At 39.1% G+C, this 14,672-nt stretch overlaps 1 protein-coding gene and 1 non-coding gene across 2 annotated transcripts in view; both read left to right on the top strand.

The window, feature by feature from the left end:
• Positions 1-14,672, top strand: part of COL28A1 (collagen type XXVIII alpha 1 chain) — a 180,349-nt gene that overhangs the window by 115,723 nt on the left and 49,954 nt on the right. The window lies entirely within an intron of this gene.
• LOC133073150 (U6 spliceosomal RNA) lies at positions 2,896-3,002 on the top strand. Its single transcript, XR_009696860.1, has one exon. It is a non-coding gene; the product is annotated as a U6 spliceosomal RNA (small nuclear RNA).

The following is a 14,672-nucleotide window of genomic DNA, read 5'->3' as shown; positions in this document are numbered from 1 at the left end:
TTCCTGACCACAATCTAACAACAGCATCAAAAATAGAACACAAAACCAACTGTGGTAATGGTATGCTCACTGCATTCAACCTGAGCACAACTTAGAAATTAAACTGAAACAATAAGGGGTATAGTTGACAGCATAACTTAGTGTATCTTTATGCCAGAAACCATCTCTGCAATAACTTCTAATGCTTTCCTGTATTGTAATTTTCAAATTCCTATAATGATTCCTCTATGTAGAAAGGAGTGATTGGACCTACCTCAGAGTTTAAACCTTAAAATGGATTGTTGTTTTGGGATTACACCTGCCAAAGTGCCTGTGGTGGGGGGAGGGCTGTGGCTAAAAATTGAGTCTGGTCATCAAAGTCCACAAATCTATTTTCAGACACTGAAGTCATCCTCATACCTTTAAAGTTTTTTTTTTTTTACTTTTTTAAACCAAATTAAAAACAATTACATGGTTAGAAACCAAAACCTAAAGAACAGATCCCATAATACTCTCTACACTACAGGTTGCTTAGGTCAGGGGCAGTTTGCATTTATTAACTGGGGGGCTGGCTCTGAGCTCATCTGTATATCTCACTTATTGGTTCTTACTTTCATTTCCCTCCTGGGCCAAGTGGCTCTCATTTCTTCAGGCCAATTAAGATAAAGGATAGTATCTTTGTTTTTGAATTCCTGAATCTGAATCTGAGGATATGGTATGACATCAGGATCAACCAAAAAGTTCATTCAGGATTTTCTATAACATCTTATGGAAAAGTTCCAATGAACTTTATGGCCAACCCAATATTTTCCTATGTTAATCGCATTATTGAAATTTCCTTTTTAAATAGCCTATTTCCCAATGAGACTTTGAATGAAAATATTAAGCTCTCAATTTAGTGGGGCTGGAATCATCATTACCAGCTTCTTTGTACTGTCTAGTTACCATGGACGAGGCCCTGGGCAGTGACTAGTGACCATCACAGAAGACTGTTTGATATCTACCAGATACCTTGCACTACCATGAACCTAAAAGGAAAAACTAATTTCCAAGTCATTTTTTCCCAAAGTATGTATTGTATCCTGCCCCAAGATTTACTATGGTTTCCCTAATTCCAAAAGAAAAGTCAAAAGGACTGAAGTCTTGGTAATAAAGATAGTATCCAATGCCATATTTTGGTGCTGAATATTAAAAAAAAAGATTTAAATTAGTGCCAAAAGTTAAAAATTATATGAAAAATTTCATTTGAGCACTTCCATACTAAAGCTACTACATAATTTATAATTATGTGAGCATGCTGCCATTTTGTATGCATGCTGTAGTCAGTCATGTCTGACTCTTTTGCAACCCCATGGACTGTAGCCCACCAGGCTCCTCTGTCCCTGGGATTCTCCAGGCACGAATACTGGAGTGGGTTGCTATTTCCTTTTCCATGCTGCCGTTTTAGATTGTTCTTTTTCTTTCCCCCTCCCTTCCTCCATGCCTCCTGCCCATCCAATCATACTTATCTAATATACAAAGATGTAAATACTATACATGTATTCCTTTTCGTTCTTGTAACAGATATTGTCCATATAAAACCAAGCTGAGTAAAGGACATGGAGAGATTACCCTTAGGTGCTGCTACCATCTTGATAGCCCACGGATTTCACTGTTGAAAATTAATAAAATATATTTTATCTTTTTCCCACCTTTCAGTGCTTGGTTAGAAATAAGTTACTAGTATATACGTTTCTCCTTTTCTGTTCAGTGAGGTCAGAGGCACCTTTACTAATCAGAGCTTGCAGAGACATCTAGGGCCATACTATAATCTCTAAATTTCACATGTTATCTTATTCCAGCTTCACCAGCCTGTGAGGTAGGCTTTCGGAAACCGAGGCACAGATATGTTAAGTCATGTTCCAAGGTCACTCACAGCTCTAAATGGCTTTCCTGAAATAACTATGTTGGGTAGTAATCAAAGTCAAGGTAGATGTCAGAGAGAGCAAAAGGTCCATTTAAGACTTTCAAAATTAAATTTGGGAAAGTCAAAAATTTTTTCGTACCTGAGGATGTAAACTTGGCCCTTGGAGATGTGAGATATATTAATATACAGTGAGGTCTTTTTTCTTGATAATATAAATTTTTAAAAAGAAAGTAGCATAAAAGTACTACTTTTTCCCCAAGCACAGTTGTGTCCCAACCAGGAGCTTGGTGACCTTTTAAATCAATCACCAGGCACAAGGCTAGGAATTACAGCAAAATTTAGGCTGATGTGCGTAGCTGCCTTGGGGTGAGGCTGTTATAACCAAGAAACTAGTCACATATTCCAAAGCTTATCAAGTCCTTTCCAATTTGGGTGGTAGAAGGACATACTCTTTTGTACCGCAAACCTCTGTGAAAGTCAGTGGTAGCCAACTAGTCTGTAATCTAAACTTGTTTTTGCCTTTATAGATGTCTTTACAGTGATTGGCTTTTTGTTATCAGCATCTCTGCTTATCTAGCTGCAGACTTTTTATTTTAAATATAACAAGCAAAAGGAAAGGAAGTTAAGTTACCTGTTCAAGGCCACTCACAGAATCCCTAACAAAGCAAAGATTGTGGAGTTTTATGGGCATCGTGGTCCAACTGACAGCTAACCTCAGAATAAACTCCCTTTCATCCAGTGAAAGATTCTTCAAACAATAATTCTTTTGAATTATTAGGAATGCTTCTCACATGATCATGATGAGACTCATAGGTCCATGGGGTGTGGACTCTGCCCTAGGAAACCAAGTGAGAAGAAGAGAGAGTATACAAATGGAGAAAAATAGGCAACAAAACTGTCTGCTTCTAAGTCAGAGAGCGGGAATTAGGAAGAAGGAGAAAGGGAAATAAAGAAAATAGGAAATTGGCTATGGTGACTTCTTTAGGATTCTATGGTTAATAATGCTTTTGGTGCTCGCTTCGGCAGCACATATACTGAAATTGGAACGATACAGAGAAGTTTAGCATGGCCCCTGCGCAAGGATGACACGCAAATTCGTGAAGCGTTCCATATTTAAAAAAAATAAAATAAAATAATGCTTTTGACCTTCAAGTTTCAACTACCTGAGATTAATGTAGTTACTATCTTTTTGTACTATCTTTTACAATTTTTTGGTTAAATTTTCCTGGTATTCTACTGTCATCCTTTTACTTCTGCCTTTTTGTATCCTCTTACTTCACATGTTCCTTTTAGACAACAAATATGTGGATTTTTAAAACACCAATCTGACAATGTATGTCTTCTGCATTAATTCATTTACATTTAATGTAATTAGTGACTTTTAAAGTTTATTTTTACCTTCTAATTTTGAACTATTTGTGCCACTTATTCCATTTCTTTTTTTAATATTTTCTTTCCCTTTTAAAGATGTATTAATTTTTAACTGTTGCATTTTTTTCTTTTACTAGTTAGGAATTTATAAATTTTTCTTCCTCTTTTTTCAATACTTACTCTTCATTACCCTGTTGTGGAATCTGGAGTTGCAAAAAACACCTCAGAGGACACTTAAGACAATGGAGTACAGTTATTACTGCTCCACTCCCCGCCCCCCCCAGGAGACTGGTTACATGTTAGCAACCTTCTTGTTGTATATGACTGAGTTTTACAAAAAGCAGGTGCTAGGAGAACCAACAATTAAGGCTAAAGGGAGGGGACAATGATTATACATCAAGAGGGGATGTCTCCATGGTTAATCCAACAGGGGCAGCCTGACCTCAACTACAATCTCCGTTTGCCATCTGTAGGGAGGGAGGTCTCCAGGAGACCTGGTTTTCATTAGCAACGGTTTCCTCACTTGGGCAGGGCTCAGGCCGAGTTTCCATTCTGTCTTTAAGATGGATGACAGGCTACAAAATGGAGTCTCTCCTGCTTTCCTCACACTGGCCCCACAACCCCTACCCTAATATTATTCTTGTGGCCTTATATTTTAATTAGTTTTAAATCCTTCCAAATATTTTTATACGATCCTTAATTATTTAGATTTATTCACATACTAGTCTGTTTCTCTTTAATCCATCTTGCATCTCATACTGGAAGCAGTCTCCTGCTGCCTGACTTGGATTTTTCAGAATATCCTTTAGAGGAAATTTTGACGAGCACAACCTCTCTCTGTTTTTGTTTGCATGAAACTACATTTATTTTCCCTAATGTCGTCTTACAACGCACTTTTCTGAGTATAGAATTCTAGGCACACAGTTTTTCCTCTCAGCGCATGGGAGATTCTCCCATCATTTGGCCTCCATTATTGCTCTTGAAAAGTTACCTGGTGGTCTAGCTATCCTTTTGATGGTAATTTGGCCTTTCCTCTGTGACTTTTCTGTCTCTTTTTATATGGTCTTGGGTAGTTTCACTATGATGTACTTAGATGTAGATTTCTTTTTATTTATTTTGCTTAAGAGTTGTTAGAACTCCTGATTTTGTGAACAAGCATTTAAAAAACTATTTCTGAAATTCTCTACCGTATCTTTCATTAAGCAATCTGAAGCAATCCAATCCAGTCTTCCCATCCCCACACTGTCTCCATCTTTCTGGAACTATAATTAGCTAAATCTTTTCATTCCTTCTTCCTCTGTATCTGTCCTTCTATATTCTCAATCTTGTCTTTCTGAGATACATTATGGCTGATATTTTTCTAGTCTATTTTCCAGTTCACCATATCTTTATTTAGCTGTGCTGAATTTGTTGTTTAAACAGTTCATTGAATTTTTAGCTTCAGTTGTAGCTTCAATTACAGCTTCCCTGATGGCTCAGAGATTAAAGCATCTGCCTGCAATGTGGGAGACCTGGATTTGAAACCTGGGTTGGGAAGATCCCCTGGAAAAGGGAATGGCAACCCACTCCAGTATTCTTGCCTGGAGAATCCCATGGACAGAGAAGTGTGGTTCTAGATGTTCTATTTGAGTTTTTTAAGTCCACACAGTCATGCTATATAGACATTCTTTTAGAAAAAAAAATCAGACTATATACCTTTCTTGCTCAAAAAGCCTTTAAAGTCTTCCTACAATATTTTAAAAGTTGAAAGGAAGAGGAAAAGAATGGGAAGAAGAGAAAGAAAGGAAAGAAAACTCTCTCCAAGGCTGAATATGATCTGGATGTGGTCCGTCTCTCTGATTTTATCTTGCATCTTCCTTTATTTCACTCAATACAATCAAAGCCCTCTGGTTTCCTTTCTGTTTTCCAAAAACAAAGTTCCTTCCTTCTGCAGCACCTCTGCACTCTTGTTTCTCCTACGCTGGCCTTTGACATGGTTGACTCCTTCCCTTCATGTTATCTCCTTAGTGAGAACGTGTCTGACCACACCATCTGATCCCTATCCTCAATCACTCTATATGCTTCCATTTTGTTTTCATAACACTATTACCATCTGAAAATGTTTCTTCGTTTACTTATCATCTGTCTTCTCTTGGTAAAGAGAAACTCTTTGAGAGCAAGGATTTTGTTTCTTTCATTCATCTCTAATTTTCACCTAGCAGTGTGTCTGGCATATAGTAATCACTTAATAAATGTTTATTTAATTAATCAACAAAGTAGTAAATAATTTAATGAATGCATTAAGGTTGTATAGTAGATGATGGTAAACTTCCACCTGTAACCACATTGTCAACACAGAAAACACTTCATTTGCATATACTTTAGTTCAATAAACCATTCTTGAATTCCATCATCAAGAGGACTCTAAACTTGTGAAATGATAAATTCTTTCCTAAATCTTAGAGCTTAATAGCGGAAGTACCTTGCTCTTACAGATTGTAAGGGTATACTGTGTTGGTATATTTGGTTGGCAGAACGGATAAAAGTTTACTCAGAAAGTGCTGGATTCCACTTTCTTCAAAGTATATCTTTGTGACCCAATTATCTATTACTGCAATGCAAAAGGACCACAATGAATGCTATAAAAGTAAATGTACTTGTTTTATATGAATAAACCTGAGATTATTATATCTGGTGGTTCTTTTGTGTTCATAGTGGGTTCTGCCCACAATAACCAAAGTGTACATATTCATTAAATTCTTGATTGATTGGATCTAAATCTAATACTTTTAAAGACCAATGCTAATAAGTTAAAGAGCTAAGGAGAAGAAACTTAGCCTGCCATTTCCTGTCACCAGACAGGCCAACTATTATGCTATATCATTCCATTTTCCATGGTCCTCTTAAGTTAATAATTAAGTTAGAAATAAAAGAGAGACCCAGTGCTATTTCGTTGTTAGATTTTCACAACTTTGTAGTTTTTGCCAGGAAGCACAAGACTTGGATATGGACAGATTTTCCTGTGAGTTCATATTTATAGAGATGACATTTAAAGAGTAGCACTAAAGCATTCGTTATTGATTCCTATTCATTGGTGTAAAGACAGTAAGCTTTTACAAGACTTCTTTTTGGTGTATGCAATTAAGACTTTAAATAGTGGTTCTTAAATTTCAAAGGAGAAAATAAAATTTTAATCTATTAGAATACCAGTCTTCTGAAAGTTCTCCAACTGGCTCCTGTTGGTTTTAAGTCAATGGTTCCTATTATTATTATTATGCTAGTTTTAGAAAGAAAGAAATCTTCCACAGACCTCAGTCTGTCCTTCCCTTTTACATTACCTTACTGTGATGATTCTGTCAAGCAAACACATTTGCTCTGTGTTCTTGCTAAGTATATACTTAAATAATAGTGCACATATACTCTCTGCCAGGATTGTGAAATGAGTAACACTAACATGCCTTTCAAATGCATGCATTGTGGCTCAGACGGTAAAGAATCTGCCTGCCATGTGGGAGAGACGGGTTGGATCCCTCAGGCAGGAAGATGCCCTGGAGAAAGGAATGGCAACCCACTCTAGTATTCTTGTCTGGAGAATTCATTGGACAGAGGAGTTTGGTGGGTTACAGTCCATGGGGTCACAAAGAGTTGGACATGACTGAGTGACTAACCCACACACACAATATGCCCTCCAAAATAGAATGCTTTTGTTCTGCATATAAGGAAAATAAGTTTATATACCAATTTTAAAATCAGATCATCTTCCTGCTCAAAACTAAGGGCACTAACTCTAATACTCAGTCTTGGCTAATTGTACAAGATTTTTATTTCAGTAACTCATTCAATAAGTATTTATTGAGCATATGTAAATATGTAGGCTCTGTTCTAGGTGCTTGGCATATATTATGAGTAAAGGAGACAAATATTGCTGCCTTTATAGAAACTGCATTCTATTGACAATAAATATAATAAATAAGTCATACAGTACACTTGAAGATTTAAACTATTATGCAATAAAGGAGAGAGCAGGATAAGGAGGGTAGAGAGCTTTGAAGATGTTTTAGGTGTATGGCCTCAGGAGAAGATAAGGTTTGAGCAGAGAGCTGAAGGAGATGAGGGAGGCAGGCTTGTGGATTTCTGAGAGAGGCGCACCCCAGGCAGAGAACGCTCATGGAAAGGCTCCGTGGTTGCAGGAAGGTGCCCAGCTTGTTTAAAGAAGAGCAGAAAAAAAATAAAAAAATAAAAAAATAAAGAAGAGCAGAGACAGTTGTGTGGCTGGAGATGAGGTCACAAAGGTAACATCAGTGAAGTTGAAGGCGGGTCTGATCACATGTAGCCATACAGGCCCTTGTTAGGACTTTGGGTAATACCCAGAATGAAGTGAGTAGCAATGTTCTGGGTTTTGACCAACAGCATGATATGACTTTTAAAAAGAATAATGGTGACTGCTGGTCTGAGGATAGAGGTAGTAGGACAAGGATTAAACTAAGAAAGTTATTTAGGAATCGAGGCAGTTATGAACGGCACTTGAAAATCTAAGTTTTATAATCTAGTTTACATAAATTTAATTCTCTCGGAAAGGATTTATACCTAGGAGCCTGTGTCTGCAAACAGAAACATAGGAAATACTCTGTAGTAGGAAATACTCTGACAAAATTGATGCCAGATAGATAAATCTGACTGCAAATATACCAACTGAATCTTGAATTATTGAACCATACTGAGCTATATTTTATATCTGGACTGTGGCACAAAAATAAAACATCCTAACCCTAGACATATGGTCTCATCATGCATCTGAAGAGAACAAAGGTGGAATTTTCCCCTCTGCATTGGCCTGTCTCCCTTTCATCCCTTTCTCTCTCCTCAATCTGTGATAATTATATGCTCATACACTATCATGAAATTGTGAGGTTTATCACATACATGTGACAGAAGTACCATTTGTTTTGACCTGACTTCTCTGCCAAAGCCCAGTAAAAGAGGTATCTGTCTTCTGTTGGCCATTAGAAAGCATAATAACTAAACTAAACTAAACTTCATCCATGGTAAAGATATGGTTGCAAATATATTATCCAAAATCTATTTTATAATTTTTAAAACCTGTAGGTATTTATATATCAAGAAAATAAATCTAAAGCATTTTTAACATGTACCCAAAGAGATAAGGCTTCCCAGTTGGGTTAGACAGTAAAGAATCTACCTGCAGTGCAGGAGACCCAGGTTCGATCCCTGGATCAGAAAGATATCCTGGAGAAGGGAATGGCAACCCACTCCAGTATTCTTGCCTGGAGAATCCCATGGACAGAGGATCCTGGTGGGCTACAGTCTATGGGGTCACAAAGAGTCAGACATGACTGAGCAGCTAACACACATATGCAAAGAGATCAGTTAAAAAAATTAGCAATAGTCTGTATGATCTAGGCACCCAATCTTAAGTCTTCTCAACCCTGTAGCTTCAAAAGATCTAATCACACTGAAAGCCTTTTAGTTTCCAGTGAAAGCTGTGTTCCCTGGCCCCAGGGCTTTTGCATATTCTGTTCCCTTTTCTCGGGGAGATCCCTTTTACCCCTTACTTCAGCAGGCTCTCTCTTACTCATTTGTCAGGGCACACACTAGGCAGCACTGCCTGCAGAAGCTCTCCCCATCATCTTAACCCTGTGTTTCCATGGCCCACTGGATAAGCCCCACCACAGGGCTTCACACATTCTACCAAAGGTGCTTGTTCTCTTACCTAACCACCAGACCATGAGCTTTGTGAGATGGCAGATGGCTTATATTTTTGTTTTCATATCCTGAGCGGCTAACACATGCCTGGCACATCAGTTCAGTTCAGTTACTCGTCGTGTCCTACTCTTTGTGACCCCATGGACTTCAGCACGCCAGGCTTCCCTGTCCGTTACCAACTCCTGGAGCTTGCTCAAGCTCATGTCCATTGAGTTGGTGATGCCATCCAACCAACTCATCTGGTACATATAGGTATCTAATAAAAATGAGCCCTGTCTATAGCTCTCCTCAATATTTATCATCTTGCCTGTTTCCAGAGCATTCATTCAACAGATATTAGTCAGCATCTGCCATGTGCTGGGCACTGACCTGAATGTAGGGGACAGAAGTGCCTGTGAGGTTCAGTAAAACACCTACAAGTGGAGATTAGATGCTACAGAGTTTCCATATACCAAAAAGATGTTTTAATTAAAAAAAAGATCAAGGCTTCCCTGGTGGCTAAGCAGTGAAAAACACCTGCCTGCTAATTCAGGAGACATGGGTCCGAGCCCTGATCTGGGAAGATGCCAGGGAATAACAAAGCCTGTGTGCCACAACTCCTGACCCAGCACTCCAGAGCCTGTAAGCCACAACTACAGAGCCCACATGCACCAACTACTGAAGCCCAAGCACCCTAGAGCCTGTGCTCTGCAACAGCAGAAGCCAACACAATGAGAAGCCCACACACCTCAACTAGAGAGCAGCCCCCGCTCTCTGCAACTAGAGAAAAGCCTGTGCAGCAGAGAAGACTCAGCACAAACAAAAAATAAAATAAATCAATTAAATTATTTCTTAAAAAGATCATACCATGCAGTGGAGAAGAAAATAGGGACCAGTGGATAAGGTTTGTGGGCTCTTTACCTTACAAAAGATAAGATGACTTTGTTTAATATTTTGACTTGATATTTATCTCACCCACAGTGAAAACTACAAGTCTACAGAGTCTGATTCTATAAACATCTTTATAAAGCAAATTTCTCTCCATCTGAGACATCTGCTACATGCATTCTCTCACATGCTGAGTAGGGAAATGTGTTTGTGTTGAGAGTGTTGGGTAAAGACTGGTGTAGGAGATGGGACTGGGAACTTGTGAGACTGAAGTGTATTCCACACGTCTAGAAGAGCCCATGTTTTCTGAGCCATAAAATACTTGTATTTATAATTTACCACTTCTCATTGCATAACATGATGGCATTGTGGACAGCCTTGACAAGAAGCAAAATATCCTTAAGTTTAACCCTGGTTGCTGTGCTGATGAATCATGAACTGGAACTAAATCCTAATAACATCAGCCAATGTGGATAACAAACAGCCTCCCAGAGTTATCAGCTGTATTGATAGTAGAGGTGAAAGTGTGAATTAAAGGAACAAAAGACTCAGTGCAACACTTCTCCGGTTGGGAGGGAGAATCCCTTTACCACCTGCTTTTGCTTCTTTTGCCAGAACACTTCCTTGTTGGCCATTTTTTGTCCTTCTTTGTTCTGCATCCCTGGCCCTTGACATTCCAGGTTGAAAAACAGGGTAGAAGCTCAAGTAGTGGGTAGGAAGAATTCTGAGGCTTCTTAATGAGGGATTTGGGATAAGAACCCATGCCTGGCAGTACCTGAAGAACATCAGGACAGGATGCCTCGGATGCAAGGAGTCATGAGAAAGCAGTGGAGAGCTTTGGTAGAGGAGTGACCTGACACCCATCATGTCCTGGCAGCATGTGGGAAGCAGAAAGTTAAATTAAAAGTTATGGTAGGGAGATATTGCCAAAGTGCAGGTAAGAGATGGTGGTGGTTTAAGCTCAGGGTGGTAGTGGTGGAAACAGTGAGGGATTCCACCAGTGGAACTGGTAAGCCAGATTCTGGATTGTATGTGGGGGATATAAGATAAAGGAGTTAAGGATGGCAAAGATTTGTGGCCCAAACAGTTGAAAGGACGGAGTTGCCACTTTCTGAGATGGGAGAAACTACAGGAAAATGGCGGTGGGTTAATATGGAAAAAATAGCTCACAAAGTCCAAAATTTTGATTTGGACACAAAAAGCTAGACCTCCATCAGAGCTATTATGTAGGTATTTTGGGGATAGAAATCTAGAGTGTGGAGGAGAGATCAAGACAGGAGATACACATTTAACAATATACAGATAATATTTAATGTCTTGAGAGTGGATGAGAACATGCAGGGAGTGAATACACATTGAAAAAAGAAGTGGGCCCTGGGTCCTTAGCATAAGGAGGCTTTTATAGTGAAAAGGACACAGCAAAGGAAACTGAGAAGTAGCCAGTAGTAGCGAACCAAGAGGAGGTGGTTCCTGGAAGCCAGGTGAAGTGTTTTAAGAAGGAGGGTATTGTCAACTATACACACACATTCACACATAAACACACACACACACATAGAATAAAACATAGGGGAAAATCTTAATAATTGTTGATAAATCTGGTTGAAAAGAACATGGGAAACATTTGTGTTATTGTTGCAATTTTTCTGTAAGTTTGAAATTATTTTAAAATGAAAAGTTGCAAAAAGAGATCATGGTGGGAAAGAAAGTAAAGACAGAACATACAGGCAACACTTTTGAAAAGGGAAACATAGAGAAGGACCAAGAGAGGGAGTGAGATGTGCGATTAAGGAAGTTTTTTTTAAAGGTGGGAGATAAGCTATGCTGTGGGCTTCCCTGATGGCTCAGTGGTAAAGAATCTGCCTACAATGCAGGAGACCCAGGTTTGATTCCTAGGTTGGGAAGATCCCCTGGATAATTAAAAGATGCTCACTCCTTGGAAGGAAAGTTATGACCAACCTTGATAGCATATTAAAAAGCAGAGACATTACTTTGCCAACAAAGGTCCATCTGGTCAAGGCTATGGTTTTTCCAGTCGTTATGTATGGATGTGAGAGTTGGACTGTGAAGAAAGCTGAGTGCCAAAAAATTGATGCTTTTGAACTGTGGTGTTGGAGAAGACTCTTGAGAGTCCTGTGGACTGCAAGGAGATCCAACCAGTCCATCCTAGAGGAGATCAGTCCTGGGTGTTCATTGGAAGGACTGATGCTGAGGCTGAAACTCCAATACTTTGGCCACCTCATGCGAAGAGTTGACTCATTGGAAAAGACCCTGATGCTGGGAGGGATTGGGGGCAGGAGGAGAAGGGGATGACAGAGGATGAGATGGTTGGATGGCATCACCGACTCGATGGACATGAGTTTGAGTAAACGCTGGGAGTTGGTGATAGACAGGGAGGCCTGGCATGCTGTGATTCATGGGGTTGCAAAGAGTCGGACACGACTGAGCGACTGGACTGAACTGAACCCACTCTAGTACTCTTGCCTGGAGGATCCCATGGACAGAGGAGCCTGGTGGGCTACGGTCCATAGGGTCACACAGATTGGACATGACTGAAGCGTGTAAGCCACAGCAGCAGCAAGGTACGCTGTATGCTGATGGCAGAGCTTGAGTGAACAAGGAAATATTCATGATGCCAAAGAGAAGGCAGTTGCTAGAGGCCTGCCCTTGATCTTCTGAATTATAAGTGGGGGGGGGGGGGAATCTTCTCCCCATCCACTTCTCATCCATATTCTATGACATTCTCAAGGGTATCTGGCCCTGCAGACCCTGGGTATGCTAGGGAATAGAAGCTTCTCTCCTTTCTTGCATGTTTCCCAAAGATCTTGTAACAAATTTAAAAAGCTCTGTTACCTCTTAAAATGAAAATAATGCATACTTGTATCAAATCCCAATACCTCATAATCACACAAAGTTGTCAAAGTTTCTCTCTTTCTCCTTTAGTCCTAGCCTGTAAAGGGTGCCTCTGTTTGCAGTTAGGTGCGTGGTTTCCATACGTTCCACTGGATGCATAAACACACACATATACAGCACCTTTAAAAATCATTTTATACATAATTCCCCCTCACCCTACCCACCTCTCCATTATCCAAGCAAGAATGGCTCTTCAAATCAATGCATAAAGATTTACTATATTTTTTAAACATCTACATAGTAGTCTAGTACATGGATATAATTTATTTATATGTTTCCCTTAAGAATGTTCTTGTATTTTCCCATACTTGTATGTTCATTTCATTGTATTTCTAAAGGCTTATTCTATATCTACCATTGGTAGACTTTCTTTCCTTATATTGAACTGAGATCTGCCTACTTGTGAATTTTTCTGCTGCTGCTAATCTTTTGATGTAGTTTTCAACTTCACTGTGACCATGAGTGTAGGTTTACAAAAATTTGAGTCTAATTTCATTATACCTATACTTTTCTCTTTTACTGTTACAACTTTGACTCAAGTGTTTTCTTGCTTTATCCTTTAAGTAAGCATGGTGTGATTAAAGTCTGAGTTACTTTGTTAATAACAGAATTTTCTTAAAAGATATGTTTTTATAGGAAGCTGTGACTTTGTTTTCAAATTGTTTCATTTGGCTTCATTGTTTCTGGGTCTCAGATATGCCACCCACATCTGTGTGTTCTGTGGTATAGCAAGGCACCTCTTAGGTTGTCATTAACCAGCTTATGCAGACAGTCTAGAAATTTTGCAGGGAAAAATTATAAGAAAAATTTTCATGTGAGTAAGTTCTGCCTCTCTGAAACTGGTATCTGGATTGTCAGGAACAGTTACTATCAAGACAAGTTAAAAGCAGTGAGAAGGGAAAACAGGGCATATAAAAGAATGGGGTTGAGGACAGTCTAAAGGAAGTATGCATTAACCATAGGCTTCCAGTGTACTTTTTTTTTCAACTTTTAACAATATTATTTTCTTTATTTAATAAAAACAGACTTGAATATATTTATCATTTCCATTCTTAAAACAAATTCATTATTTTCAGCTATTTCAGTTTTAAATTTTTTTGGTGAGAACACTTAATATGAGATCTATTCAAATTTTTCAGTGTATAACAGCATGCAGTATAGGCATTATGCAGTACAGGAGATCTCTAGAACTTATTCATCTTCCATAACTGAGACTTTTACCCATTATCTCATTTTCCCGAGCCTTTGGCCAACTACCATTCTACCCTGCTTCTGTGAGTTTGACTATTTCCGTTACTTCATACAAGTACATGCTGTCACTTCAGTCGTGTCCAACTCTTTGCAACGCCATAAACCGTAGCTCGCCAGGCTCCTCTGTCCATGGGATTTCCCCAGGCAAGACTATTGGAGCGGGTTGCCATTTCCTTCACCAGGGGATCTTCCTGTCCCAGGGATCAAACTCCAGTCTACTGCTTTGGTAGTCAGGTTCTTTTACCACTAGTGCCACCTCAGAAGCCCATAAGTACAGTCATGCAGTATCTGTCCTTCTGTGACTAGCTTATCTCAGTCTTCCCATGTTCACTGCAGCACTATTTGCAATAACCAAAATATGGAAAGAACTTAAATGCCCAGTGAGCGATGAATGAATGAAGAAGATGTGGTATAAACACACAATAGGTTACTATTCACCGCCCCTGCAAAAGAAGGAAATTCTGAATATGTGACAACAAGGATCAACCTGGAGGACATTATGCTAAGTGAAATAAGCCTATAACACTCTTGTTTAAGGGCCTCCTAGGGCTTTATGAATATTACGTGCTTAATTCCCATAGGATATCCAGAAAGAGACACATAGAAGAGCTAATACTTTGAATCCTCTGGTGAAAGACTAAGAGGGCAATTAGCTATTAACCCTGTCTGTACTTTTAATTCCTGG

Source organism: Dama dama, chromosome 18 (genome assembly GCF_033118175.1).
Source record: "Dama dama isolate Ldn47 chromosome 18, ASM3311817v1, whole genome shotgun sequence".
Classification (NCBI taxonomy): Eukaryota; Metazoa; Chordata; class Mammalia; order Artiodactyla; family Cervidae; genus Dama; species Dama dama.
The sequence above is the reverse complement of the archived record's forward strand: the minus strand, read 5'-3'. Positions and strand labels throughout refer to the sequence as shown.